Raw genomic sequence first — 17,117 nt, 5'->3', positions numbered from 1 at the left:
ATTGAACAGTGGAGCCCAGGTGCGCGGCGTAGTGCAGGGGGCTTATGTGTCTGTCGTGTCTGCCAACGGTAGCGGTAATGCATGCACTCAACATGTCTTTCTTCTGTCGTCCCCCCCCTTTTTATGGTCTCCCTGTTCTTCTGAGCATTAGCATCATCAGGCGGAGGAGCAGTGGCACCGGAGCAGGAGGGAGCTGCATCCCACATGGCCCTGGAGGGTGAGACAACGGACTCAGAGTTCACCAGTGGGACGGAGGGCGAGGGGAGCTCCACGGCGGGGACAGGAGCTGACACGGACTCGTCCTCTGATGGGAGCTCCCTTGTGGTGGCGGCAACATCTGTGCCCCCGCATCTACAGGTACAGCAGCCACCCACCCTACCAGCACCGTCCTCCCAGCAGCCCCTCAGCCTTTGCCCCGTGCCCGCTCACCCAGGAGGGTGGGCATCACCTTCGCCCCAGGCACCTCAGCCCCTGCCCCAGTCACCCCTGCTGCCCTCAGTGAGGAGGCCATTGACCTCCTCAGGTCACTCACTGTTGGGTAGTCTACCATTTTGAATGCCATCCAGGGTGTAGAAAGGCAGTTGCAACAAACAAATGCATTCCTGGAGGGCATTCATTCTGGTCAGGTGGCCCTTCAGCGAGCTTTTCAGACTCTGGCCTCAGCACTGATGGCAGCCATTGTCCCTGTGTCTAGCCTTCCCCCTCCAACTTCCTCCACCCAGACCCAATCCCCTCTACCTCAGCCTATCCTAAGCACACCTTCAGACCAGCATGCGCACACGTCAACACACAAGGGAAGCTCAGGCAAACATAAGCACCACACATCCCACAGGCACTCACGCAAGCATCACACACATGCAGACACACCAACATCCACTGCCTCCACTGTGTCCCCCTCCTCCTCGTCTCCCTCCTCCTTCCCAGTCTCGTCTACACTCACACCTGCATGCACTACATCTACAGCCACTACTGCCATCACCAGCACACACACCACCACACCCCGCTGGACCAGACACGGCCGCCAGCACCAGCCCCGCTAGGCCAGACAGGATCGCCAGCACCAGAGCTGCTGGGCCAGAGAAGACAGCCAGCACCAGCCCCGCTGGGCCAGAAACGACCACCAGCACCAGCCCCGCTGGGACAGACACGACTGCCAGCACCAGCCCCGCTGGGTCAGAGAGGACCACCAGCACCAGCCCCGCTGGGCCAGAGAGGACCGCCAGCGCCAGCCCCAGCCCCGCTGGGCCAGAGAGGACCGCCAGCCCCGCTGGGCCATGAAGGACCACCAGCACCAGCCCCGCTGGGCAATGAAGGGCCGCCAGCAGCTGAGTCACTGTAACGGACCCCGCCGCAACAAGCACCCCTGAACAGGGCACCGCTGCCACAAGCACCACTGAACAGGTCACCGCCGCAACAAGCACCGCTGAACAGGGCACCGCCGCCACAAGCACCGCTGAACAGGGCACCGCCACCACAAGCACCGCTGAACAGCACACAGCCGCTGCATGCACCGCTGGCCCATGAATGCCCAGGGCACTGACGCTACTGAGTCTGTCATGAGCAGGATGAAGCACTCTGGGCACCAAGCCCCCTCCAGAACCAGTGGAGAGATACATCCACTACCTCAGTCCTTGGCAGGATGAAGCACTCTGGGCACCAAGCCACCTCCAGAACCAGTGGAGAGATACATTCCACTACCTCAGTCCTTGGCAGGAAAATGCACTTTGGGGCCCCACCTTTTGCTCAACCCCCACTTAACGGCTCACCCTCAAACGTTCCAGGAAGGAGCTGAGACGGATGAACTTTAAAAAAAATGTTTTCTGAACATTTGTTAAATGGCACCAAAGTTATTGGCAAAACAAACCAAGCATTGGCATAGCCAATAGGTCTAGCCTTTTGAATGTGAATGCATTCTTTTTGTGTTGTAGTTTAAAGTAGCATCAAATATTGTGAATGTTTTCTTTAAATAAATGTGATATGTTTAATAAAAACAGTAAACCTATATTTGCAGTAAGAAGGTGAGACATATTGGATGTGTGAATTGTATTTTATTAGGTGATGTAGAAATTTAAACAAAACTTTCCTTTTTCTTGGTTTCTTTTTATATGAAGTTCATTTCCTGTACTAAAATTGGGGAAGCACGTTGCAGCCGGGACACTGTGAAGGGCAGGAGCCCTTTAAATTCTTTTCGCGCTCCCGCCGTCGCGGGAAGCGCGTTGCTTCCGGGACACTGTGAAGGGCAGGAGCCCTTTAAATTATTTTCGCGCTCCCGCCGTCGTGGGAAGCGCGTTGCAGCCGGGACACTGTGAAGGGCAGGAGCCCTTTAAATTCTTTTTGCGCTCCCGCCGCGCGGGACGCACGCGGGTGGCGCCCGGGCCAAGGGCGGGCCCGTCCTTGCCCGTCATTGCCAGGAAGAGGCTGGGCTGGGCCCCCCCTCTTTCATCTGCTTTCTGAGGGCCCTTGCTTATAAAGGAAAGAAAAATACTAACCGGAATTGAGAAGACAAAGGAACTATCGTCCATTCTGACCCGGCCAGTGGCTTCTTTTGGGAAACCTTGGGATTCGCCTTCAGCCTTTGGTGGGACACCAAGTGTAGGAATATCCCAGGAGCTACCATGCGCGGGACAAACAAGTGACAATTTATCCTTGTATCCTTTCCTTCTTTTATTTTCCTTCTTTTTTAAATTCTAACTTATACTCAAACAGATTGCTACCTGTCGGCAAAGTGTTCTCTATACCTTTTACTTTCTGCCAATTCGTTTAATTATCTTAGTTGGGGTGGTGCTATTTTGGTGCACACAATTAACTAAGCGTAACTTACCTTATATATAAATACCCCATTTTTCTCATACCGGATTTAGAGTGACATCACATAAAATATGGGGAAAAGGAAGCCCTCAAAATGGAGTCACCTCCCAAGCTTAAAAGACAGTACCTCTATATTAAAATACATCTCAGGGGCCATGGGTATGATAGATAAACAAATTGCTAACGTGGAGGGGAAAATCCTGACATCCAAAGAACATAACACCCAATCTCCAACGGACGTGGTGATAACTGATGATTCTACAAGGTGTAATAATGAAGCATTGAACAGAGATGCAACAGATAAAAATGGATGCATTCAAAATATCTCAGACTCAATTCTCTCATTAGATGACCTTTCACCTGTAGCTAAACGCCAAAGGAAGCCGGCGCCAGAGAAGGCAGACAACACCCCTAAAAAATCTCTTAAGAATGATTCCGTACCCACACTCGATAGAAAGCCCTTAAAGAAGTCATCTCGGAAGAAACTTCCAATTAAACCAGTAGATACGACTAGATCTCTCCTAGCCAACCTCTGTGACCTAATAAATAGCATGAAATCATCATTCGGGGCCAAACTGGATTCCCTGTTGGAACGCTTAAAAGTAGTGGAGTGCAGGGTCGAGGCAGGCATGGGATTTGTAAAGTCTTTACACCCAGAGGCCTTACACGACCTAAAACAAAACCCAAGTTTAAATTGCCAAATTCGAATTTCGAGCGAAATTCCCAATCCATACCCCTAGATAAGGTTAATGACCCACACTCGTTCTCAAAGCTCTTGATTAAACCACAGGTACCATTCATATCAGCAAGTACTAGCCATATACACTCTATTCACAAGCCTCTAACCAGTATACAATCATTCCCACCAGTACCAACTACTAATCATAAACAAGTTTCCACATTGCCCAACACTCCCTCACTAATTAGGACAAATATTCCCCAAACAGACAAAGGAAGGTCTCAATATATTGAAACAAGACCCCCGAACTCTACATACATACCTAGTGACCATTTACATCTTCCTCCGGAGGCAACTCCATACGTTGTGGTCCTGACAAATGTTCCCCCTATAGGTGATCAACACCGGGAAATGTGGCCGGCATTGAGGAATAACGCCCTGAATTGGATAGGAACACGTTTGGGTCCTGGGGGGTGGGGGTCCTATTTAATGATATAAAAATGGCAAGAAGAGTCAAGTGGATAGGAAACAGGGAAAAAGTAGTGGAAGGAGACTGTGCGGTTCTTTCATTCAAGACCCCAGACTTGGTGCATAGTATCATCCACAAATTAGGTGCTGGACAAGCCACTTGTCAAGGAATTTCACTGCTACCCTTGGGTTTCTTTTATCCAAGCTCTTCGGGGCGCAATGTTAGGAATCTACAACCCGTAAATGAACAAGTACCAAATACCCTGGACCATAATCCTCTTAGTAATAGATTTCAACCTCTTACAACGTTAGAAGATTTGGATTGACTAAACAGGAACAAGATAGATTTTCCATATGATCTTGCCCTGGATGTAAATAAAGAAAGGCCTACAGAGAACAGGGGAGATGTATTCCGCGAGAAGGTACCTGATAGGAACATCATAGACATCCGTTTGAATCAGGGAAACCAACTCCCTCCAATAATCTATACTCAAGTTGATGTACCACCCTTACCATCTATAGAGGAGGCGCACCCCCAACCCTATCAATATATAGGAACAACTATACTTTACTGGAATGTGGCAGGCCTAACTAATAAGATCAATAACGAGCTTTGGGTGAATTTCATTGGGGATTTTCCTTGTATCTGTCTTCAGGAGACTTGGACATTAAATCCAGTCCACATAAATGGGTACAAGACATTTCATACACCAGCTGTACAGGCTAATCACGGCAGGCCAAAGGGAGGCCTATGCACATATATCTCAAACAAGGCATGGCTACGTAACCCAAAAATGCAAATCACAAAAACCTATTATCAAATGATTGAATGCAACTTGGATCAGAACACGCACCTAGTACTCATCAACTTCTATAATAATGCAACGCATAGAGAAGTCCCCAAAATTTTAACAGAGATGGGTGAGGACCTAGAGGAAATATGTGCGAGCAATAGACGCAAGACTCTTATTATATGGGGGGGCGACTTTAATGTACATCTTTGCAAGGAACCCACAGGAAAGGTGTGTGGTTGGGATACCGTAGATATCGGCATAGGACCGCACTTTTCACATACCATTCAAGGAGAGGCAATGAATTTAGTGGCCCAAAAACATAATTTGTCTCTTGTAAATGAATTACTTTCCAAAGAACTACAGCTTAAACCAACCTTTAATGGAAGGGGTGCAAATACAGTTATTGATTATATTTTAATGTCAACACATTTTGTACACTATTTTACTAATTACATAATCCACGACATCGCAATAAGCGACCATTTCCCTCAAAGCCTGGAACTTTCACTAATCCCTGCCACACAGGCCAAAGCCAGAGAGGTAACGATGGCAAACGATATTGTACTAGCCCCGGGTAATGGTTATATACTGAGATGGACTCAGACTGACCCACAGGCATTATTAAAAGATATATTACGTGAACATACCCAAGTGTTCCTTGATTGCCTTAGTGATGACACGGCCCCAGGACAATGTCTAAGTGCTTTCCAACAGATAACCTACGCCGTAAAAAAAGCCCTCACGTTTAGGACAGGAGGGGCAGGGGGTAAGAAAAGGGAAACTGGCTGGTTTGACCACGATTGTACGAAAGCGCACACAAGATTAAAAAAAGCCCTAAGTGCCCCCATAAGATGTCAGACTGAAATACGTATCTGCAGACTGGCATACAAGACAGCCACAAAAAAGAGGAAACTCGCTTTGAGAGGGAAGTCATGGGACAACCTACACAGAGCTAGTCTGACGAAAGACAATGCCCTCTTCTGGAAAATAATAAATACTCCCGTTCTAGGGGACAATAATACCCCTAGAATGGAAATTGCAATTTCGGAAGAGGACTGGATCACGTACTTTTCTAAGATATACTGTCAACCCAATGACAGAGTTCCTCTGGACCTTCTAAAAGTCCCAGACCCTGAGGAAGATCGACACCTAGCAGTATCACCTCAGTTTACCTTAGAGGAGGTAGTAGAAGCTATAAACACAAGCAAAACCGGGAAAGCGCCAGGGCCCGATGGTGTTCCAATTGACCTATATAAAGCTAACACCGACTTATGGGGCCCTCTATTGACGCAGGTACTGAGGGCCATTTGCACACAAGGCCCACCATCAACATGGCGCCATTCTATCATCATACCCATATACAAAAAGGAGGATCGCCTTAACCCAGCCTGTTATAGGCCAATTTCTCTCCTCGATACATCAGCCAAATTAGCGGGGAGAATAATTCTAAATAGACTCCAAACATGGGCGGAAGAAAATAACATTCTATCCCCAGTGCAGTATGGCTTCCGCACAGGACTAGGTACAGTGGAACAGGCTCTGAACTTAACTATCCTAGTGGGGAAGTATACGAAGACCAGAGAGGGTAATTTGCACCTGGCCTTTATAGATTTGTCCTCAGCATTTGACTGTGTTTTGCATGAAAAGTTATGGGATATTCTAATAAGCATGGGGGTCGAACCAACAATAGTCCATTTCATAAGAGATCTGTATACTGGGTGCAGAGGAAGTGTAAGGTACGGGATGAGAGGGGAATGCACTAAGTCTTTTGGCATATACAGAGGGGTGCGTCAAGGCTGCGTTCTCGCACCACTTCTATTTTCATTATACATAAACAACCTAGAAAGTGAATTGATAAGCAAATGTAAAGACCTTCCACAAATAGGCAATCGCCCTGTCCCTGCACTCCTTTACGCAGACGATGCAGTACTCATGGCCAGGACGCCGCTAGCCCTCCAGAAACTCCTAACCACTTGTATAAATTACATGACAGCCCTGGGCCTCACAGTCAACCGTTCAAAAACGTTCATAATGAACTGTAGCAGGAAACTGAGCAAGTCCTATAAAATCACTATTCACGAGGACAAGGTGAAGATAGCTCCCACCTTCTCATATTTGGGCATAATGTTTGATAAACAGGCCACCTGGGCACACTGCGTGAAAACAAAAAAAGACCAGATTATTAAAACAACGGCGGCCTTGAAGATTTTTTCCAAAAAACTAGGGGAATCTCCCCGTCAAACATGGTAAAAATCTACAAAGCCAAATGTATCCCGGCGGCTACTTATGGAGCATGTATCTGGGGGTATACGAACTGCCATGCGATTCAGTTGGTGGAAAATGACTTCCTGAGATACCTGCTAATGGCACCAAATAGCACGTCATCATATATTAGCCATTCGGAACTAGGGGTCCACTTTGTAATTGATCTAATTAAGATACAGCCTCTATTATTATGGCATAAAGTGTGGACCTCTGAGCATACCGGATTAAACCAGGCCATACTATCCGACTGCATGAATCTAACACACTCGCTTAGAGTTCCCTGGCTAAGATATATTATGACCTTTTTTTAAAATATGGGCTGCGAAGCATATTACCAAAACCCACAATCACTGGAAAAAATAACCAGGAGAGATTTGAGGGCTCTGACTTTGAAGCACTTGGATGAACAGAGATGGGAAGTGGAATCAAAAAAATCTACAGTAATGTCTAACCAACTAATTCTGTCGACGGATGCAGTCCAGCCTTACTTAGTAAGCGTGGTAAATCCCCGACATCGATTTGTTCTTACAAGATTCCGCTTAAATATCTTCCATCGGCTAGTAACCTTTCCGATTATGAGTGACTGGAGTACAGTTTTAAGAGTATGTCCATGTGATGCGAAAGCTCCCCAATCTACAATGCATGTGGTCCTCTTTTGTAAATTTTATGATATACCAAGAAAACGTTTTTTATTGCCTTTTTTAAGATCGACTAATTTGCGTCAGTGCCGCAAGGCGTATTTCAGCTTACAGATTTTATCCTCTATTGAAATGTGTGGAATTTTAGCAAACTTTTTATATACAGTACTCTCTGTAAGGAAGTCTATGGGCGTACTGACCTAATTTTATTTGAAAATCTGGAATTTCCGGTAAACTCCTCACTCTCTAGAAAATACTGTAATTGAACTCGATTTTGCACTGATGTAAATTTATCAAGTTTTATATACCTGTCCTTGAATGAATTAAGGATGTGTCTTATTATCTTCCCTATTTATTTATAATTTTTCTTATACATATTTATTACTAATGTGCTATTACTTGATACTTTTATGGCTTGTTGGAAGCCGAATAAAGTCTGTTTGATGATGATACTAAAATTAAGTTGGTGTTATATTTGTGTAGCTTATTTATAAATGTTTTTCTATAGGATTAATAAAGCTATTATATTTTATGAAATTAATTTTATTTAAATGAATACACTTTTTTGTACATTTTTCAACAAAACTAAGTTAACAGAAAAGTATTAAAAGAGTATAGATAAGGCTAGTGAGATTGTTTAAAAATAGTAGATAGAAAACATTTTTAATGTTTATTAACATATATTAGTATTGTTTAAACTGAGTTTCTTTCTTTTACAATTGCTTTGATGCAGCCATTGCTGTAATTATTTCACCATTTGTTGGTAGATGTTCCATCAATTGGTCATCAAAGTTTTCTATTTCTGGATTGATAAAGAACCAGTCTAATAATATTTCATTTTTAATGTCCATAGATTGGAAGTTGTCATTATTTTGTAGTTGAGGTGTTAATGTAATTCTTTTTGTACTCTTTTCAATTCCATATATGTGGATTGTTAATGTTTCTTCTGGTGGTTGTATTTTCTGTGAATAAAATAGAAAAATGCAGTGTTGTATTTATGTTAAAGATAATATATTATTTTACATAGTAATTTGCAAAATGGTTAGTTTGCTAAATGTTTATAGTAGTTTTGTGTACTTTCACTTTTTTATACTGTTCAAAAAAGTCTTCATGTTTAAAGTAACATTTGTACAATGTAATGTTGTGAAAGTGCCTTTAAATTGTAAATATTATTTCACTGGAGGGACTGAGTTTTGTTAGATATGTTGATTGATTAATTTATGTGTAATAAATAGAGTAAGTTGGTATTAAAGTTTTCACTCTGCAGTTATCTTGGGGGGACTGTTTTGTAGTTTCTGCTTATTCATGTAAAGGTAATGATAATTAGGTTGAGCGTAGCGCCAAGCACTGCTTTTTAATGTTTTGGTATCTATGTGGGCTTTTAACATCGCCCCCAATTTCATTTGCGAAAGGCATGCAAAATTCACACCTTTTTCGGTGCTTCACCCTCCTCGAGAGCACCGGTTAACTACTGAAAACATACTTAGCTCCGTGTTTTCATCATTGTTTCTGGATCACTTTTGCTTTTTATCTTCTAAACAGCATTATTGTGCTTTTTCTGTCATAGATGAATGTAAAAGCATATAATTGCTTGTGTTTTTACATTGTTTTAGATAATGTTTGTGTCTTTTGTTTATGTCACGGTTGTTTATGTCACAGTTGTGTGTAAATGTATTTTAAAAAACTACTTTTTGTGTGTTTATATGGTAAATGGACTTGCGTAGTCAGAAAATAAGTAGATAAATACACAAAAGGTTGGTTTTAAAAATGCATTTACGCAGAACGTGACAGCAAACAGAATATAATGCTATATTGTAGAAATTGTAATAAAGCGCTTTAATGTAGCAGTGCTTTCTTTTGTGATTGCCTTTGTACATCAAAGAAAGCCCTGCTACATTATAGTGCTTTATGCACTTTTTACTTGTGCTACTACGAGGAATAAAAGCACTGTTTTTATCTCACAACATAAGTGCACACCATAGACAAATACATACTCTAAAGACAATTTCAAAAGGAATTGCTGTTATAGTATATTGCTTTATTACAGCTGTACACTATAAAATTATAATATAACATATAGCAACTGTAATAAAGCGCTATAATGTTGCAGAGTTTTATTCTGAGTATACTTTGGAACATGTACTTGTCCATGTTTTGCACTTATGTTGCTGAATATAAACACTGGTTTTGTCCAGGTGGTAGCACATATAATAAAGCGCTACATGTTGCAGTGGTGTTTAAATATATTTTAAACAACAAATGTTTGTGTTTATATGGTAACTGGAGTTGCGTGGTGACAAAATAAGTAGATAAACACATAAAAGTTTGCTTTTAAAAATACATTTACTCAGAGCGTGACATTAAACAAAATATAATGTTATATTGTGGCAATCGTAATATTTCACTATAATGCAGCTGCACTTTCTTTTGGAATTGCCTTTGGACGCGCAGGAAAGCGCTGGTACATTATAGTGCTTTAAGGTCTGTTGAGCTGGAAATGCACCAACGCGACTTTGAAATAAAACAGAGATCAGCAACAAATATTAAAAGTTTCTAGTCTTTATCTAAAAGGTAAACGTTGCCTTTACGTAGCTTTACACCACAAGCCTTTTACACCAGCCCAGACTCCTTGACATACCCTTTAAAACATTTTATTTTTAAAGGAGTGAATGCATTACAATACGTTTGCAGTGTAAAGCTAGCATAATGACAAAGTTTATCTTTTAGGTAATTACTAGCAATATTCAAAAATATATTCTTGCTTTTTGTTTGATTTTAAGGTTGCATTGGGGCATTTTATATATGTATGTTTTGCTACATTATGTTAAAAAACTGCTTTTTTTCACAAGAACTTGGTAGTTACATCAAGCTATGACATACCCCTATTACAAAACTTCTCACCAACTGGAAGACTAATTATGATATCATAAAATGCTAGTCCAAAAAACCATAAATCGCTATTATGTAGCAGTGCTTTTTTGCATCTACATGGGCATCTTAAAAGAAAGGGCTGCGTTGACCAATTTTATGTGGCAAGAAAAGTCCAATTGAGCATTTACTATGCCAATAGCTCTAACTCTTGCAAATGCGAGACCTATTGCACTGTCACTGCTTTTTTTCTTTTTAATCTTACCTGAAGTTCACTGTGTTTTGTAGTGTTTAATATTTTTTCTTGATTAAACTCAGGTACTATTACATGGGCTATTTTAATATAATCTCCAATCTTTAGTTCAAATCATGTAGCTTATCTCCACAAAGTTATTTTCACAGTGTCTGTGGTGTCCTTTATTGTTATTGATTTAATATCTGTTTCCTGGACTCCGATGAAAACTTTTTCAATCTTGTCTTCCTGTAAAATATAAAATTGTAAATATTATTATTTTTTGTTGTTAGTGTGTAAGAAAAGGAGGTATTAGTGGATAATTAGGTAATTTTGTGAATGTATGTGAAAACAGTGGTATAGATTAAAGGAATGTTGTAGAGTACATTTTGTTTAATGTTTACTGTTTTAAAAGGTCTCCTGTAGCTAATGAGGTGCTGGGCTTATGTGGGTTGCATTTTTGTGTCTGTGAAGTGGTACTTTTACTTGCAAAGATTTGGGCACTTTTTTAGGAAACCCAGATTATTATTTTTTTTGCTTTATACTATGTGTGTTGTTTACCAATGAAGGGTTACATCTATAAACATGTGTAGGAATAATAGCATTACCTGCAACAACTTTGATGAAAACCTAGAGGTACTTGGAAGTAAGTGTATTGTATTTAAGAGCATGCAATGGGATGAAGCATGCTGGTATAAGAAGTAGTTTGCTCCCTTTCCTTTTATGTGTGAAAGGGCCCTGTGAGTTAATTACCTGATGATTTTAAGTGGGATATAAAGATTATGTAAAGATTCCCCCATTGTGTTTAGAAGGCTTGATTGAATTAATCAACAAGCTTACCCGGGACACAGCTGTGTTGGTTGTATTTTAGTAACTTTTGATGTTTTTTCATTCTTTATTACTTTTGCTCTCCCCTTTTGTATTTCTTATCTCTGTTACTGTTCCAGAAACTGTCATCAATGTTTTTGGTTTTACTCCTTTCATTTCTTTAATTGGTGAAGTAGGTGGAGCTGGTGGCTGTAATAAACATTCAGCTTTTTTTCTGATTGGCTCAGTAATTGTTATTGGTGGTACTCTGATAATTGTTGTGTGCTTTGTATTTAATAAAGTCTTGTTTTTTACCAGGACATTTCAAATTAGAAATCCATTATTTTCCTTTGATAAATTGTGATAGTCTTCATTATAGCATGTTGCTTTTATGCTTCCAGTTGTATCTGCTAATGCAAGATGGTATAGTACTGTTTTCTTGTTTTGTAATATGTTTTTGTTGTACATTTGATAATATTTGCTTTGATTGCCTCTTGGTATGGCTTGTTATCTTCTGTTTGATTTCTATTTATTTCTAGAATTGACAGCAAATGAGAAAAATATGGTAATAAGTATATATTTCTTTGTTTTTAAATTGCTACCCATAAAGCTTTGTGGTCACTGTAATATGATGCTAAAGTTCCATATTCTTTTATTTGTTCATTAGTATATATATGATCTAATATTGTTTGGTAGTTTGTGGTATACGTATTGAATATTTGCTTGCATCTAAAGTATGTGTTCATAAAACTTAGTAGAAAGTTACTTTTGTGGCATTTGTTTTTTAAATCTATTGTAAAATTACCTACAATAATATATGTAAAATTGGTGTAGAAGTTAATAATGGTTGTTATTGAGTGGAATAGTATTTCTATTGGTATGTGTGGTGGTTTGTACAATATTATAATTAAGTAATTTTTTTTTTAATGTGTAGCTTGAAATGTATAATATAAATTTCTTGTTTTGATTCATATATAGGTAGTAGAAAAAGGTCTTTTTGTAGTATAGTGCAATGCCATGATTTGTTTGTTCATTGTGTAACTTATCATATATTATATGATGATACTGTTGTATTATGAATGTCTTATTTGTTGCTTTTGTATTAGTGTTCACTTCTGTTAGACAAATAATATCAGCATTCACGATGTTTTGATCAGATGTTAGAGATTTAAAATGCATTTGAAGTGAATGTATATTTTGTACGACATTTGTTAATCCATCATTAACAGCTACTTTACAAGTTAGATCATAGCGTAGTTTTGTAGCTACTTGTAGTGTGTGTGTAAAGTCCCATCGTTTTAGTTGGATCTGTTGGTAATTATTTTAATATTGCTTGCTTTACTTTTTCTGTGAGATCAGAACTAACTGTATCAGTTGCTATTGTTGTGAAAACTGGATATTGTTGTATGTGTTCTAGCAAAACTTTATTATTAATATCATTAACTTCTTTGTTGACATGATATAAGGTATATTTTTGATAATACTTTCATCTGGTGCTATTTCACGTTGTTTAATCTGTAAAATATCTGTGTCTGTCTGATTTCCTTATCTTAATCTGTTTAGCAACTCTGCAAATGGTAGGTCATTTTGTTGTTCATAAATTTTAAAATGAGGTACCCATAAGTTAGTACTTATTGGTCCATATGAATGTGTTGAATTTTCAAATATGCTGGTTTTAATTGATAAAAGTCTCCTACTGCTTTATTTCTTGAAGTCTGTTATATATCAAATTGAACATATTTGTACCAACCATTGAAATGTCATCAATTATTACTACTTTAAGATGCATTAGTTCACTTCAAAGAGTAGTCCTGTGTTCATGAGTTAATGGTTTATAAGTAAAATTTTGTGACACTGGTATTTTGAATGTACTATGTAGTGTCTTTCCATTAATGTTATGTACTACTTTACCTGTTGGTGCTGTAAGCAATATATAAATGTTATCTGGATTTTCACCTATTTTTGTATTGTAATAACATAATAATGTTTGATAAAGTGCTGTAATAAGAAAGCTTTTTCCAACTCCTGCTCCAGAAGTACAGAATGTATAGTATGGGGTATCTTTAGTTTTGATCCAATTTAAATGATGGTAAACAAATTTTAGTTGTTCTGCAGTTAAATTATGTATGATATCATAGTATTTTTCATTTGGTAATAGAAATTTAGGGGTTCTTCTTTTGTACTGCTCCTAATACCTAAATCTAATGATAAGTTGTTGATTATTTGGTGTTCTATTATATGGCATTGTGCTGTGAGTAATATTAGATTTTGGTGATAGATTAGGTGTAAATATTGTTTGATTGTTGAAGTTAATATTTAAATTTGATAATTCATTGTGTTTATTGTATTTGTCCTGATATTTATCAATGATTCGTTTAATTTGAAGATATCTCTCAAAGTATGTTTTGTTGTTTAAAATTATTTCGTTTTCTTCTCTCCATGGATAGTATAGCATTAATAATTCTCTATAATCATTTACGGAATCATTTTTGCAAAATATGCAGTAGCGTGTAATTTTCTTATTTGTGCAGCAAATTAAATTAAGGTATTAGTTGTTTCTATATATGTACTTTGTTTTTCAAGGTTTAAGGTATTTTTATTTCAATTTCTTCCTCATCTGAACTGTAGAAATGTGTTTCTGTGAGTAAATTTTCATTGTCATTTTGAACGTTTTTTGTTTACTTGTGTTTTTATAATTATACATAGAAGCATAATCTGCTAATGTACATCAGTCTAAATCTTTCGGTCTTTTTCTATATTTTAATATTATATTATCAAAATGTCTGTTAGTTGATGTATCTGGTAATTAATGTATAGTTTCTTAATCTCTCATTAAATATGTTCTTTTTTCTGGGGGGTTGGCATTAATAATTACACATGATCCTGAACTTTTTCGTAATGTTATTTGAAGAATGAGGTAAGCAGCTTCTTGTGCACTTATTTCCGTATAGTTTAGGAACTTGTTGCCCATGTGCTTTAGTTGTACTTTTATATTACTAATGTAATATACTTCCTTTGCTGCTTGTGCAATTATTTTACTTATGCCTCTTTGTGATTTACTAATGTATGAAATCATGTAAAAAGCACAAGCATAAGCATGTAATTTAAATTGTGAGTCTATGTTTCCCTTCCAAGATTGTAAAATAATTGGATTCTAGTTATTAATTAAACATTCTGCTGGGCTTCTTTTAAAAACTTTTTTTTTCTAATATTGATCTTATACATGTAATATATTGTTGTTTATTTAAATGCGTAATTTGTCAAAAGTTTTCAAAATTTATACTTTGAAAATCTGGTGTATACATAGTTTCATGAATGTTTTGAATATGTTCTTGCAACTCTATCTGTTTTGTCAATTTCTGAAGGTTCAAGGAGTATAGTTTCTGGCATTGGATATTTAGGATATTCATATTTGCATTTTATTTTGTTTTTGTGTCTGCAATTCTTGGTGTGTGCATGCCTTTGCAGTGGTATTAAATGTTCTATTTTAGGGTTTTGTGATTTAGCACATGTGATATATTTATCAATAAATTGAATTAGTTCTTCTAGGTTTGATGACCCATACTGTGGAGCATTATCAATCCATAAAAAAGCATGTATGTGTGGTGAACTTCTTTGTTGAAATTCTAATCTATAAAAGTAGTCAGTTATTTTTCCAATGGGGTTACTTTCATGCATTAAAATGCAATAAAAAAAAAATCGGACTTAGAAATCAAAAAATGCCTTGCACATGTAATTGGATCTTGTTGTATTAATTTACATTATGTTTCCCAGGGCATTTTTTCTAATTCTTCTTGTGTGTACTGATTTAGTTTTTGTAATCTTAGTAGTCTACTAATTAGATGCTGCCATTTTGTTTCTGCTGCAGATAAAGTTAGGAAACATGTTAGTATTCCAAGTTGTCATATCGTAGCAAAAATATTTTTTTTACAATGTTTCCAATATGGTGGTGAACTACGAATTGTTTTGAGTATTTTATATTCTTTATTGTACTATAATAGTTTTTCTAAATTACATTTTATGTCTTTTGTATTAATAAATTTCCTGTTGCCAAAATATTTTCCGAGTGATATGTTAATTTTACCTTGAATTTGTTTTATGTGTAATTTCTTTAGCTTAAAGAAAATATTTGTCATAGATTTTGTTACTCTTCTATCACGGCTCCTTAATTCCCATTGACATCCTGTATTGTAAGGCACAGGCACGAGTCTATTATTATTACTAGGTCTTAGTTCCCCCATAAAACAATGTTGGAAGAGCTAAAAAGTCAGAATCTTTGTCTTCATATAAACCTCGGAGTGTGTTATGTTCTGAAGGTGCTAAACTTAAGACTTTAACACTTTCAGTAGTAATAGTTTCATTTGTTAGCATGGTATCTAGATTTACTGCTGCTATATTGTCTGAAGAATCTGAGGAATCATTTGTTTCTGATGCTTCATTGCAGTTGTCTATTTGTTGAGATATATACTTCCAATATGGGTTAACAGTGATTCCATATTCTTTGAAGATGTTACTATCTATTGCTAGCCATAGTGCTGCTTGTTTGACTTTATCTGGTCTAACATTTTCAAAATGTGTGTATGATGAATAAGCTAACTTTCTTTTTAGTTTTATAGGAATTGTCTTGTTATCATTAATTTGCCTTGGTAGTATTGTAACAGTAGTCATAACATCTGCAGGACATTAACTATAGCATCTGATAATGATTTCTGAAAGCCATGTGGTAATGTTCTTATTTGTAGAAGTGGAATTCTAGGTGAAACTAATCTTTCTTCCAAGTTAAGCAATAGTAATTGCATTGGACTTTTTGGACATTTCATGCCATTAATAAATGAACAGGGTGGAATTTTATTTTTGCTAATATGTGCATAGCAATTGTCGGATTTGGGGTTATGTTACATTGTATAAATGTGGAATTTCTTTTAATGTTGTTGACATTTATTAATGATAGTTATGCCATAACTGATTACAAATAGTAGAAATGTATTCAGGACAATTATATATTTCTTTATGGAAGTTGCAAATTATGTCATTTGTTTTTTGTGTGTTTGCACGTTTGCCTGACTGTTTTCTGTGCTGTGTGTGTTGTTGCTGTGCACATCTGTTTTTGTGCTAGAACTTACTATATCAGATGGGATAATAGTTTTTTTTTTTTTTTGTGAATGTGCAAATGTGTTAGTTTCTGATTCTTTTTGTTGATTTGTTTGTATATTTGTTTGTGATATAGATATTGGCATTGTTTCTAAGTCTAAGTTTGTAATCATGTTAAAGCCAATATTTATATTTAAATCATTTTCTGCATATATATATATATATATATATATTAGTAATGATTGTATTAATAACTGTCTCCATATATGTTTGTGTTTCATGATGAAATAATGTTTTTATACTACTATTTTCTGTTGTTTTTTGTATTTTACATATGCAGCTTGAAATGTTTTTTGTTCATTGCATTTAATGTTATGGGAGTTAGTTCATAATCTACATGATGTTCATGTGGAACTTTAATACTATTTGCAAATTGAATAATATATTGTATTAATCCTTCAAAATTT

The sequence above is a fragment of the Pleurodeles waltl genome, chromosome 7 (assembly GCF_031143425.1).
Source record: "Pleurodeles waltl isolate 20211129_DDA chromosome 7, aPleWal1.hap1.20221129, whole genome shotgun sequence".
Taxonomy (NCBI): Eukaryota; Metazoa; Chordata; class Amphibia; order Caudata; family Salamandridae; genus Pleurodeles; species Pleurodeles waltl.
Note: the sequence above shows the minus strand (reverse complement) of the source record.